The following is a 13,684-nucleotide window of genomic DNA, read 5'->3' as shown; positions in this document are numbered from 1 at the left end:
CTTACAGACAACTGAAGAAACTGCTATAAAATTTGATATATTGAATTAGGAGGAATATTAAATTAACACCTCATTATAGGAACTGCTAGAGACAAGACATATGCCCAGATGAACCATTCTTCTGCCTCCATCTGTTGATCTTTAGGTCTGAAGAAGCAAACAGAGGATTCAGATATATAAAGCACCTAAACAGGTTATTGCAGCAGCAGGCACAATGGAAGGTGTCCATAGGAGTGCTAGTGAACACAAAGACACTGGCTAAGTAGCTAAGATATTTTTTGTTAATATTCTATTTTGAGTGAATCGGTGATGACTCAAAATAAACAACCTTCTTGTCTCCTTGTGAAAAGTCAAGCACGTGGCAGCCAGAGCTGCCCCTAGAGAAATCCGTGTGGGTGTTTCTTCCCAAGATTAGCAAGGCATTCTCTACCAGAGTGAAAAGGAGAGAAATTAAGGTGAAAAAGGAAAAAAAAGTCTACATTTTATTCAACATGTCTGCTACACCATCCCCACGCCCCTCACTTCAGAGAAGAGGGAAGCAAAATGTGAATGGGAATTACTAGGGCATAGACTACTTCTCCTTCTAAATTATTACAGCACTTTGGACAGGCACTCCTAATTACTTATTTCATCGGGTGGATCTTTCTGCTAACTCACCTGAGAGAACAAGAGTAAGTGCCTTCTGGCACTGCTTCCCCTTAGATCAAAAAGAGGAAGGCCCATCTCCAAGAAACCATTTTATGTTTTTCAGGTAGTTACAAATGCCTCCAGTCCCTTAAATCCTTCCCAGCCTTGCAAAAATGGAAGTATTACCAAGTTTAGGATTGCAGTTTAAATTTGTCCCCTAGATGGTGACTTTACTGGCAATGTGAACACTGATCAGCTGACCGACCCACTGGCCAGCCACCATCTCCTAAGTCAAGCCCTCTTCCCAGCAACCCACTCATCCCATGCTGTTTCCAGCTTGCTTCCCTGCATGGGCACACTTTACCCATCAAATTAGCCCAAGAGAAGGTACGTCAAGTGTGGATAACCCTGCAGGCAAAGCTGTTGTGATAATTGCTGCAAGGAGGCAGAGAGGCTGCAGCTGCCCTTTGGGACTCTGCATGTGTGGAAAGGCATTTCAGAGCTCTTTTTACTCATTGTGAGTTAATGACTGGTGATTTCATTTATCTTCATTCTGATAGTAAATAACAATTCCGACTTAGCACTTGCAGCTCACCAGACTCCAACCCAATACTGTCTTTCTCCAGCAGAGCACAACTCTTCAGTTGTTCACATTCCTTTGTATTCTCCGATAATTTTAATTAGGCTGAAAACAAAAAACCATAAATTTTAATAACCAATAACCATGCCTGTTATTCCAGTATTGGCAGGTTTTAATCAATCTGTATATGCAAAAGTTTCTTTCAAAAACAGCTGTCACCAGAAATCAAATCCAACAATTCTACCCTGCTGACCTAAGTTTCATTATCAGAGAAATTATGATGGGAGAGGCAAAAGCAGAGAACAGGAGTGCTTGTAAAAAGCCTCACTAGCACAAATACACCACCAGCTGGGAAGTCAGTTCATGCAGAAAAAAAAAGGGTCAAGTACTTTCAGGTTATAGGAAATTATATTTAAATCAGGGTTTCAGGGCAGGCAGAAACAGAGCAGCTGGAATCTCTGAATATAGCTCCTATTAAATGTCTGTTATTAGTTGCCCAGTTAGTCATAGCTGGCCATTTTTCTGCTTAGGAGCTGCTGAACTCAAGGGCAGCCCATCAGGCTGTTGTAGCACTTGACAGTATATTTCTACTGCAAAGTTATTGTCACAAGGGGTAACTTACTCCTTCTTTATCACTCTGCATCCAATATCCCCTTCTGCAGTTCCCTGTGCTGCTGGCAAAGGCCCCTGGGCCAGGCTGGATGGAAGGTCAGGCTCAGCCTCTCTACACCCCACATGGACAGCCCAGGGCCCCCCTGCTCGGTTCCACCAGGCCCAGGGGAATAACTTGGCATCTGTTCCCCCTGACTGCTGTCTCCCTGCTGTTTGGTTGTGGATCTCAGGCACACCTCGGTGCCGTGTGTGCCCTGGCTCGGGCTAGCTCAGGCGTGGCTGAGGTAACCCGGGCAAGTCCTTGCAGGATCAACATCATCCATCTTAACAAGTCACTCTTCACTCAATAGGCTTCACCTCTCTGACCGCCTTTTCACTTTATGGCTCCTGGTCATTTTTCACAAGATCTGCCATCCCAAGCAGGTTTCCATGTTGATGTTTGAGGTGGCCCCTTGGAACCGCGCCGGGACTGTGGAGGTGCTCTCGCGGCCGCCAGGTGGCGCTGGGCAACAGTGCCGAGACCCCGCCCGCCCGGCGGGAACGCGCCCGGCTGGGAATGCGCACGGCAGCGCCACCTGGCGGCGGGGCGGGAACGCACACCCAGCCACCGAGGGGCAATGGACCCGCGGGGACAGGGGGATCCCACGGGACACGGGGATCCAGAGACATGGGGACCCCTGGGGACACGCGACCAAGGGCACCGAGGGGCGCGCACACAAATACTCTCACGCGTGGGCCGCAGCAGCAGTGCGCACTCAAGCCAGACAAGCACACACGTGTGCAGACAGAGGGACCCACACACACTCCGGGCTTTCCATGCCACTGCGGGTGTTCCAAGAAAGAACAAGAGAACAAAAGAATTAGCAAAAGAAGAAGAAAAGAAGGAAAGAACAAAGTAAAGTATTTTTTAAAATGCCCTCTCTCCTCACGACCACTGCTCCCCTCCCCCCCATTCATATCCTTTTTTCTCGATATAGCAAAACAATCAATTTAGATGAAACTTTCCATTATTTGCTCTTGAGTATCAAAACAGTAAGTTACAAATGAAAGACTCAATCTGTCTCTGAGTTAGCACCACTTAAATGAACCTAATTAAGCCAGGAAATCGTTGGTTGTGTGAATTATAAAAAAAATCAGTTTTTCAAAATTTAGAGGTAGCACACAGTCATCTTCAAAGACAGCAGTCTGCTGTTTTGACAGAGCGCACTAGTAGTAGATGATAAAATTATGCAGTGGGCATAACTGGTTCCTCATTTTTATCTCATCCAACTCAGCTCCCAGATTCCATTTTTATGAACAAAGTTATCTCAATTTTCATGGAAAACCACACTCTTTTAAATTAAATATTTGTAATTTTTTAAGTTCAGCGTTGTTCAATTCAGATAAAAGGAGGAGACATGGAGTCCAAATGAAATTTGGTTTAAAAGGACTAGAAGAAACTTCTTCTCAAAGAACCAGCATTTCAAAGCCAGTGCTGTTGAGACTTTCTCACTTGAGAATGAGGTGGTGGAATTCAGCACTGTCTTATTTGAAGATATGTAGATTTTGGAGCCAAATTCAGAACTAAGAGCACAATCATAAGTTATCATGCTTGAAAATTTCCATCCTGTTTCTTTTCATTGCTCTCCTTCCTGCACTGAAACGCTGAAAACCCCAAATGCTAAAAACAATTCCAGCAACTTCATTTCTGTCAACAGACTGCAAAGAAACATCTTGATAATATTTCATATTATCTGACACATTCTCATTATGGTATTATGGCTGTTGAAGACAAATTGTCAAACTCCTACACATTTTCAACATATTGGTTCTGATTTATTAAACCAGTAATTTTGAAAGCTATTATAGAAGATTAAATTTTATCCAAATTCCTGTTCAGCACTGGGGAAATGGGGAAGCAGAATTTAGTACATTTCATACTATACACTACCCAGAGATTGTGTGCTTATATAATTTTTAATTAATAGTAATAAATTGTTATTTATTTTTGTAGTTGAACCACAAATATGCTTGCTGGCATTCCAGATATGAATATTTTAAGCTATTCTGATTAGGCATGTGTGGTTTTATTTTAGTTTTCCTTTTGCGGACAAGTGTCATCTCTAGGAGAAATCTGCTATCTGATCAAAGTTGATAGGAACTTCAAATGAGATTTTAGAATTATTTTTATGATACTGACTTAAAGCTCCTACTCCCATCATGACTGATGTACTTTGTTTGCAGGAGCACAAATACCTTATAAACACTGTACATCAGTAATTATTAATTCCTTTTTTTCCTTTGCTTTCATCTGCCCACTTCCAGAATATATCTGATGCATGCTTCCCCAGCTTAATAAATGTAAGTATTTTAAAAAGGTAGAGTTCAAAATGAAGGAGACATGAAGGATTTTGTGGGGAGCTGGCAATTACAGATTTTAATCTTTGTACTGTCTGAATACCCCAGGGTTTTCATGGGCAAGCTAGAACCTTTGCTTTCTGTAGCAGCTCCAGGGTGCCAACCAATTTGAGCTTGCTCCCTTAGAGCACCATGTGCTTCACACATTATTTTGCAACCACCACATCATGAAGGACAAAATTATTCCCTAGGCGTGACTTGACTCCCTTCCTCTAAACCTTGTTACATACTGAGAAGGGAACATCCTCTCTGTTTGGAACTCAGGTCATATTAAAAGTACCTTATATTAATAGTATCCTCATTAGCCTCTTATATTACTCAAAAAAACTGCAAAATACTGTTCTCAGGAGAATAACAGCAAATGTGTTACTCAGGAAGCAAAAATGCGTCCACCAAATACCATAAATGCTAAAGCTTCAAGCAATGGCAATTTGAACATGGAGGAAAACCCCACAGCCCATACTCCAGGAGGCAGAGCTATTACTGCAGACCACAAGGAATGTAACATCACCACAGGGAAAGAAAATGCCTCCTTGGCTTGGTTTCCACCAGGTGTCAACTTTTATGGGCCCTATTCCCACTTAGCTACTTTTTAAAATGCTCACAAAGTTAGAATCAGGCTCACAGTCAAAAAGACAAAGTCACAGTAGCAGATGCCGTGCAAGTACTACTGATAAGAGGTTTTACATGTGCCTGTCACCTGTAGAAAGCAGTGGAGAGTAGAAGATACAGGAAGCATAGGATTTTCCCTCCCTGCATCATCCCATATACTTGCTTAAGTGCAGCAGTAAAAAAAAAACAGATTTTAGGGGGGGAATATTTAGGGGGAGGAATGATAATTGCAGGAACCTTTCGGAATTTAAAAAACTGACCTCAAAAGACCGTGAGCAGGGCAGTTCAGCTGACTGCTGAACTGAGCAACTGAGACTGCTAGGAAGAATTGCTATTCGGCTGCATCCAGGAGAAGGAAAGTTATGCCGCCCCTAGGAGACAGGGCAGAGAACAGCCTGAGCACTAAAAAGCAGAAAATCCTTATACTTCTTACAGTTAATTATTTTCACATGCATTAACTCATTTTCAAATTTTTGTTGAGCGTATGGAATATCTGGGTACAAGGCAGAGGGTAGTAAAAGGAACAAGACTCTCCTCATTGTTATGCTCTCAGAGTTGAGACTGCCTCTGTTTTTCCTGTGAACAATTCTATTGGCAAAGGCACATTAGCTTCTGTCCTACTCTCAGAAAATTCCTGGTGCTGTGTTCTGGAGAAGGGAAAGAAAAAAGGGAAAAGGAACCATACAAAGCACTCAAGCTACTCAAATCCTTTTGGGTTCCAATGCCTCAAACATGAGATCTGAGTGCTGGAAATCTGATCTTTCAATTGCATCAACTCTGACACCCAAGTAGGGGCAATAAAGAAATTTCTATGCCAATGATTTTAGCACAAAATAGCAAGTAATGCCAGTAACTCCGCTAAAAAACAAACAAACAAACAAAATAAACCAAGCCCAAACCCCTCCCCCCCCCAAAAAAAAAAAACCAAAAAAACACTGCACATGCACACACACACACATCTGCTTTCTGTGGAAAATCTTGATGCTTCATTACAAAGCTTCTGGCAGAGAGCTGAAATCTTCTTGGGTTTTCAATGAACCTTGGAGTTGTTAAGTTTAATGGTCTTCTAGTCATGTTTGGGACAGAAGTTTAGGTACCGTGGGAGTGGAACTTCCTGGAAGAAAGCTAAGACGTTCAGGCAATTTCTATGGCTAGAGTTGGAAAGCATTTTTAAGGCATCACCTTTTATATTCAGGCACCCACACCGGAAGCTGGGTGTGTACATCCCACTCCTGACCCTTTGCTGCCTGCAAGGATTTCTGCAACTTTGCTTCACATTGATGTATCCACAGCAGAGTGCCAAGGATGTTGATAGTTTGGCACCTAGTCACATTCTATTTCTGACAGGTTAAACCGGAGGGAGTAAATCACTGTCATGTCTCAAAGCACACTTCTTTTTTCCCTTTTCTGTTTCCCATGTCTATTTTGACAGCCAATGAATTATTCTGCCTATTCTGCACTCAGCCTAACAGGATGCATTGTATGAAAAAGTTACAGCCTGTCACAATCCTGAAAATAGTTTGCTGGGTATCATTTTACTCCTCTCGACTAGCCAATATGTTTGTCTCCAATCATTAAATAAGGCAGAAGCAGTAAGTATTTTTGCTAACATTTAAAAAGTTTCTGGAATCCAAGGAGCATTAGCTATCCTTTTAATATGACTGGTTTATTTTTTAAAATGTTAATTTATCCCATATACCAGATGGAGACGAGCTTATCAGGTAGTTGGAAACTTACTCCCTCATCAAAATTTTTCAAGGACAGAAAACAAAACAACGCTGTAGGATGCAGTAGAAAGAGCAAGGAGAATGCAGGCAGAGTGATAGTAAGTCAAAATGGAATTCAGCAACCACACTAGAGCTAAACAGCAATTCAGACTTACTGATCCCAAATTTCACTTTATGTCTTCTGCAAAATAGATTAAATATGAACAATGTCAACAACAATAACATTATTAACTAAAATAATTCAATACTCAAAGTGATACAAGATCAAGCTTCAGAAAGAAGGGTGGAAAATCACAGAATTTCAGGATATTCTGAGTTGAAAGGGACACACAAGGATCAAGTCCAGCTCTTAAGTGAATAGCCCACACAGGAATCAAACCCACAACCACAACTGAGCTAATATTAATTTTCATTCAAAACTAGGTTGCATAAGGTCTTGAGCAACCTGGTCTAGTGGGAGAGGAGGTGGGACTAAATGATCTTTAAGATCTATTCCAACCCCTTAACATTCTGTGATTCTACAATAAAACCTAAAGGCCCACATGTAGCAATATATTGTCTCCAATACTTTATTTTCATTTTATTTTCTGCTTCTGAAAATCACAGAGACTAAAACAAGTAGGTGTTCTGCAATTAATTAAGCCCTTATACATTCATTTACCAGGATTGTGTATACTAAACCATCTTGTCTAAAGACACAGAGGGCTGTGTGCAAGTTTAAAATCATTAACTATTGTTATCTGATAACAAGCCCCAAACCAGCGACATCTAAGTTTATTTAAACTGAAAGGACGACAAACATGAAAGCCAAGCACTCCCACTCTTTTCAGCCTTTCCTTCATTGTACCACCAGCCAAAAGGGTCTTGGACTCTCCATAAAATGTTTGGCAAACAAAAGTCCTGTTAATTGACAAGCTATTGCTTTTACTGCTTCCTACTACAATTTGTGGGAATCTTTTAGACCCAAATCAATTCTGCACACAAGCGTTCCCATGAGATGCCACACACATTCCCATTTGAAGCCACTTACAAGAAGTGCTACAGCCTCTCTCATAAAACTTTTTTCTTCACTGGGCACTTCTGGAACCACGTGCAACCCTTTCATCCCCTGGTGGACAACAGGTTCTTTTTTCACTTGTTTGTTTTCTTACTTTAACCAGGTTCTTTGTTTTCAGCCATCTTACTGCTTTGTTTTTACTCCAAGATAGATACTTGCCTTTGCAAGGAATTACAGCAGAGATGTTTGCAGTCCTCATTGCATCCCAATGCTAATTAAAAATAGTCCCCTCATCAGAAGCTGCCTGTTAACAGTTCTCCTTTATTGCTAAAGCTCAGTGTAGTTAATTCTTCTTTTTCAGTAAGAATAATCAATCTCAGCCTATTAATTAGAAAAGTTTAACAGGGGACAGACACCTGACAGCATAAGCTCTGTTCCTTTTCTGTCAGGAACAACAGCAACCTACATTCATGGTATAAGCCCTTATTGCTACCATTTAAAAGTGGTCAGCCTGCATTATTATTTTCTTTATGTGCTTAAGGAATGCAAAATCCACCTTGCTTTATGTATTTATTTCCTTTAAATGACAAGAAGTCCTGGACACTTTTTCTCTATACTGCAATACCCCATTCAGGAGTATTGTTAATCGACATTAATTTAGTACCCAAGAAGCTTTAAGTCCTTCATGGCTTCTAGTATCACTTAATTCATTTATTATCACAATACCATCTTTGATCATAAAATTGGAAAAACAGTCTCTGTTTAAACAAGAGCCTTATAAGGTTAGAGCACCTTCCTCCAATTCCTCAGCATTTCTACCCTCCTAACAGGAAAAATTCTCAACAGATATCTGCTGAAGCATGTTTTCATCTTTCTTCACATTCTTTTTCCATATTTTTTTCCTCTCAGGGACAGAATACATGTTCTTAGAATGCAAAGTACAACAAGCACTCATCTTTTACTGCTGCCTATACAAGCCATCTCAGAAATAGTAACTGGATAGTGCTACCTATATGAAACATTGGACAAGGATGAACAGCTGGAGGCAGACTACTCTGACTGCAGAGCCAGACGAAGAGGGACCATGTTGCAACATGGAAGGCAAATTTGAGCTGAACCCTGAAGAGTAGGAGGGGCAAGAAAGAAGACTCCAAGGAAAGAAGGGATATGAGAAACAGTCTGTGTGTCCTGAGCCCGTAATCCTTAAAGAGTAATCTAGACCTCTTGCTGCTCAATCCGTCTATTCCCTTGGGAATGCACCCGAACAGGACACAGTCTTTCACTGCATAGAAAGACTCATTTGATCCTCACCATAATTAAAAGTATTATGAAGGGTTTCTGCAGCCTGGGCTGGGAACACACTCTGAGGAGGTGAGCTAGGAAGCTCTACAGCTAGGAGAGATGTAGGATGAAAGCCAAATATCCACAGAGGGAGGAAATGAGACCTTGACACAGAAAATTGGTTCTCAAATTCTAAGATCTGACGTGCTTATGAATAAAAATTATTTACACTGAATAACTCCACTGAAACATGCCCACTTGTACTCCTATGCCACAGTTTACTTCTATTTCAGAAAAACTGTGAATAGTTTTTATTTTTAACTTGGCTTCTTGACTCTTATTTAAATAATTTTTAACATTTTCTCAGATATGTGTTTTTTGAGAGAAAACGGAAAAAAAAATTTTAAATGGCTATGCATGTTGATAAAAGAAAAAGCACACTGTTTTTAACTTTTTTTTTTAAATGTACAAAATTTTTTAAACACTGTTTTAACAAGAGTGTAAACACTACTTCCCAAATATAAGGAATTTAGTATTTTAGACATGACCCAGGTAGTGTACAACCCCCATGAAAGGAAGCATACTTTTGGAAGCCTGAAGAAAATCAGCTAAAGAAAATATAAATAACAGGAGAATGCCTATGTCTCCATGCTACATTATTTTTCTTGCTGAAGTTCAGCACATACCAAGTCCTTGCTCTTCCACACTCACCTCCACAACCACATTTCACCTACCTGCAGGACTGTTTTTTTATTAGGCCACTGGCAGAACCAAACTCTCTAGCTTTGCAAAAAATCTGCAGACAAAATTATGGGGTGTTCCCAGAAAGACAGTGACCAAACCTCCACATCCCATTTCTGAGCACTCCTTGGTCTCCATTTATCCACCCATAAACCAACCACTTTTCTAATGTCACTACCTTTGAAGATGTGAACACCGCTCCTACCAAAAGACCAATTCTTTGCTTTTTCACTCCTCACTACAACTCCTTGTCTCTTGTTTCTTAGCCCCAGAGCAAAGGCAGACAGTGTCTGCTGCAGTTTGGAGCTGGATCAAAGCAGCCAAAGTACATGGAAATTTGGGAAGATCAGCATTTGGCACTGCACTAAGGATGGAAATTTGAATTTGAATTATCCTCAGCCTTCACTAAGGATACATTTAATTGTTCATTCCCCTAAGTTTCCCAGTAAACTGGCATACCTCCCCCACTCCCTTTTGTGGTGGGAATGTATTCCAGCAGCTCCCAATTCTGGTTAACATGCCAAGTCTTTAAAACAGTATCAAGGTACTTAATCACCCAGCTGGGTGAATCCTGCAGGGGCAGGATCACTCTTGGTTATCTTCAGCTGTCTCTGAGACCAGGAGCTGGGTAGGCTCCCCCTCTAGTTAGTGGAGGAAGATAAGCATCTGCAGAGAGTAATTCATCCCACCTCTCTTTCTCTGAATTAACTGAAGAGGAGTCCAGATAAGTAGTTCAGATCAGACACATTACTTCTGAATAGCTGTAACTAGCCAAGATTAATTCCCCCCTCAGCATCCAAAACACTTACATATGTAATCTCGCATTACTTACCACAGCTGAAATGTCTGTTACTCATTGATTTAGAAACAGATTTTGCCGATGTGATTTCCTTTTCTTTGTGCAAAGCTTTTATTATTCAGTATTTGTATCCTAGCACTCAGGAACATAAGTGACATTTCCTGCACGCAAACATCCACAAGTGCACCTGCTGATGCATGCTGGGCATGTCTTGAAACTCTCTGAGCAGTGGTTTAAAAGCCCCCGATGACGCAAAGAAGATTGAGCAGAGAATCCTTTTGGGCTCAGCTCTCCAACAGCCTTCAATCCCTGTACTCTGCTTCCAGATATTGGTGTTTATTTGTTCCAAATAATTTTGGAAGAGCAGCTAAGAAGAGACAGCATTGCTTTTGTGAAGCAGCGCTGTTTGGGAACAAAACACACATAACCACCCTGCTGATGTTCGTTCCCAGGACACGTCTCTTTGCAGGACAGACAGACAGACAGCGCAACCTTTCCCACTCCCAGCTCTCAACCACCCCAGCAATGCCATAGCCCAGCCTCCATTTTCCAAACAGGGCTGCTTCCCCTCTCCCCATGGGGTGTGGAGCAAGGCCAGCCCAGGCTGCAGTGTCTCGGCGCGCTCCCAGTGTGGCGGTGCCTCGCACGGCCGCATGCCTCACATGCTGCAACACACAGCGCCCATGGTCTGGGTAACACCGCTCAAAGGAGTCAAAAGAGGCCACTTATGAGTTTGGATACTACTACCTAAAGATAAGCTTCTCCATGGTTACCACTCTCACGCAAGGTCACTTTCCTGCCAAACCTCTCCTCCCTCCCTGCCTCTGTCTCCTTCCCCCTCCACTATTTTTTTTTCCCAAACGTGCTACATCAAAGGAGAAAATGAAAACATTTACGATAATCATAGTCTGACTATTTTAATGCAGACTGTAGGAAAGAAAACATGCGAGCCAAGTGCTCTTACTGTGCAAGCAGAAACACACTCTCGACCTCATAAAAGTAGTATCTGAAAAATAACACTTGATTAAAGAAGCCAGTCCTTCATTTAAGTAGGTGCTTATGGTAGGGAAAACAGCCAGGGTTCCTCTAGAACAGGCCACTGGCCTATCACAAAAAGCATGAACAGGCCAGACAGATGAATTATTACGAGACAGCTGGGTTTCAGCCGGGGTGTGAGGAGATCCCTATTATCCCATCCACCTTTCCTACACAAATGCCTCTCCCCAGAGAAACTGAGTCATTAAAAGCCAGCTCGTTCTCTTCTGACAGGCAATATGCATTGAGTGAGATACATTCTCATTTTCAGCAAGAAATCTCAGTTGCCCCAAGGAGCAGCTCACTTAGGTAAGTAGTAATGGAATACAGAGCCTTTCATCTCTGCCTTGGCGCTGCAAGCACAGCCTGGCTTGGTAACAATCCAAAAGTTATTAGTTAATGGCTTGTTTTTCTGACCTCCATGAAATTAGTTTGGTGGATTAGGTGTGGTTTTCAGTAGACAATAGCTAAGCACCACAAGTGGTGCTAAGCAGGAACCATAACAATGAGTTGAGCACCCGGCAGGTAAGGACCAAGTGAATTGCCCAGGTGTAGTCATGCCATTGCTTTCTCTGTCCTTCAGGGTCATGGAACACATAGGAAGCCCTGCAACTGGCCAGCCTGCTCCATCAAGATGGGGACCTCCAACTCCCAGGATCCCAGCTTTGCCTTCATTTACAAAACAATGTGTTAAAAACAAATAAATAAACAACAGTCATATCACATTCTTCGGGAGCTCAGTATATCTAGTGGGACAATTTGGAGCTGATAATACCACAAACCTGAACTACCAAGGTGCTGACCCAAAACGTGTTCCCACAGTCCAGATGTGAAGATGTGTACTTACTTCCGGGTGCATCATTTTTCAACAATAAAAATACTTTATTTAAGTAATTCATCATTTTAATGCATTTACTGAGTGCAGATCAAACCTACATTTCTCCGGTAAAACAAACCATGGCCATCCCTCTTTACTTTCTTCCTGTTCAATGGCATCTTGTCATCCCAAGTTTGAGCTACCCCTGGGACAGCTATGGCCTGTGGAGCCCAGAATCATTTATCAGTTGAAGAGCTTGCTCCCAAGAAAATGCATAATTCACCCTGAAGTGAGAGTAGCTGGAATCCTTATACAAGCATCCTCAAAATACCTTAGCAATACCTTAGTAGTTTGTGCTACTTCCTATGCCAAGTTTCCACAAAAGACTGAAATCCCAGAAATCTAATGGTGGGTTGTAGAGTTCCCTCCATCTGGTAAAGCCTGCACAAATTACACCACATCACACACAAGCCTGTTTGCATCACTAGATAGGTATCTTCAAATAAGATAAATTATCCCCCAACTGCTTAGATAAGAGATTCACTGAGGGCCATTGCCGAAAGGGAATGGATGCAAAGCAGGCAGCAAACTGCTATCACAGACCTGAGGATGCCCCCTCTATTTACTTCAAATTTAAATCACTTAGGAATTAGCATAGGCTCCAGTTCTGGAGGAAACTTGCAAGAGAGTAAAAAAAGCTCTGCAGAGAGAGGGAAGGGAGGTCTACTGTAGCTTACACATAGACGACACTTGTTAAGCTGTCAGAAAGATTCAAACTGAGAGCTGGACATTTTATACAGATGTCATTAACATCCAAAACAATCATGCTGTCTTTCTTGGAAGGGATGGTTAAGTGGCTTTAAACTTCTTACTCTCAATAGCTGATGCATTTCCTTCTCCAACACAACTGAGACTGGTAACTTTCAAGGTCAGACCTTCAGGTGTGACCCTTTATTTCTTTACACTGCTATCCCCAGACATTTCCCACCTCAAACACTTCTCTCAGCACAGAAGCTGAAGGCATTTAGCAGAGCAGGAGCCCAGGGCATATGTCACTGTGACATGTATGATGGCATGTTTTCATTATCCAAGGATTAAAACTTTTTTTTTTTGTTAATTACCTGAGCACCCTAATCTCTGCAGGAGCAATGATGACTTAGTGTAAATTAATTTTGCAGATTTCCAGGGTTTTTTTCCCCACAGAACAAGTTCAAGTACTCTGCAGCAGCTTCATTAAATGCGTGTATATGTGTAAAGATATGTTAATCTTTGAAGTCTTTCTCTCCTCCTTTTTTTAAATTTTGTTTTAATGATGCATGAGAACTGTATCTGGTACTGACTAATATCTTGGCATTCTACTGAAATGTAAAGCCTTACATATTCTGCTGATAACTGGCCCACAAATTGCAACAAAAGCAGTGATTTGAACTTTGTGTTTTATTCGTCTCACAGATTACAG

The 13,684-nt window shown here is 41.6% G+C and overlaps 1 protein-coding gene across 2 annotated transcripts in view; it reads right to left on the bottom strand.

Annotated features, from left to right (window-relative positions):
• BMPER (BMP binding endothelial regulator) overlaps nt 1-13,684 on the bottom strand; it is a 145,065-nt gene that overhangs the window by 92,437 nt on the left and 38,944 nt on the right. The window lies entirely within an intron of this gene.

Source organism: Erithacus rubecula (genome assembly GCF_903797595.1).
Source record: "Erithacus rubecula genome assembly, chromosome: 3".
Taxonomy (NCBI): domain Eukaryota; kingdom Metazoa; phylum Chordata; class Aves; order Passeriformes; family Muscicapidae; genus Erithacus; species Erithacus rubecula.
This window is presented reverse-complemented; position numbering and strand designations above follow the sequence as displayed.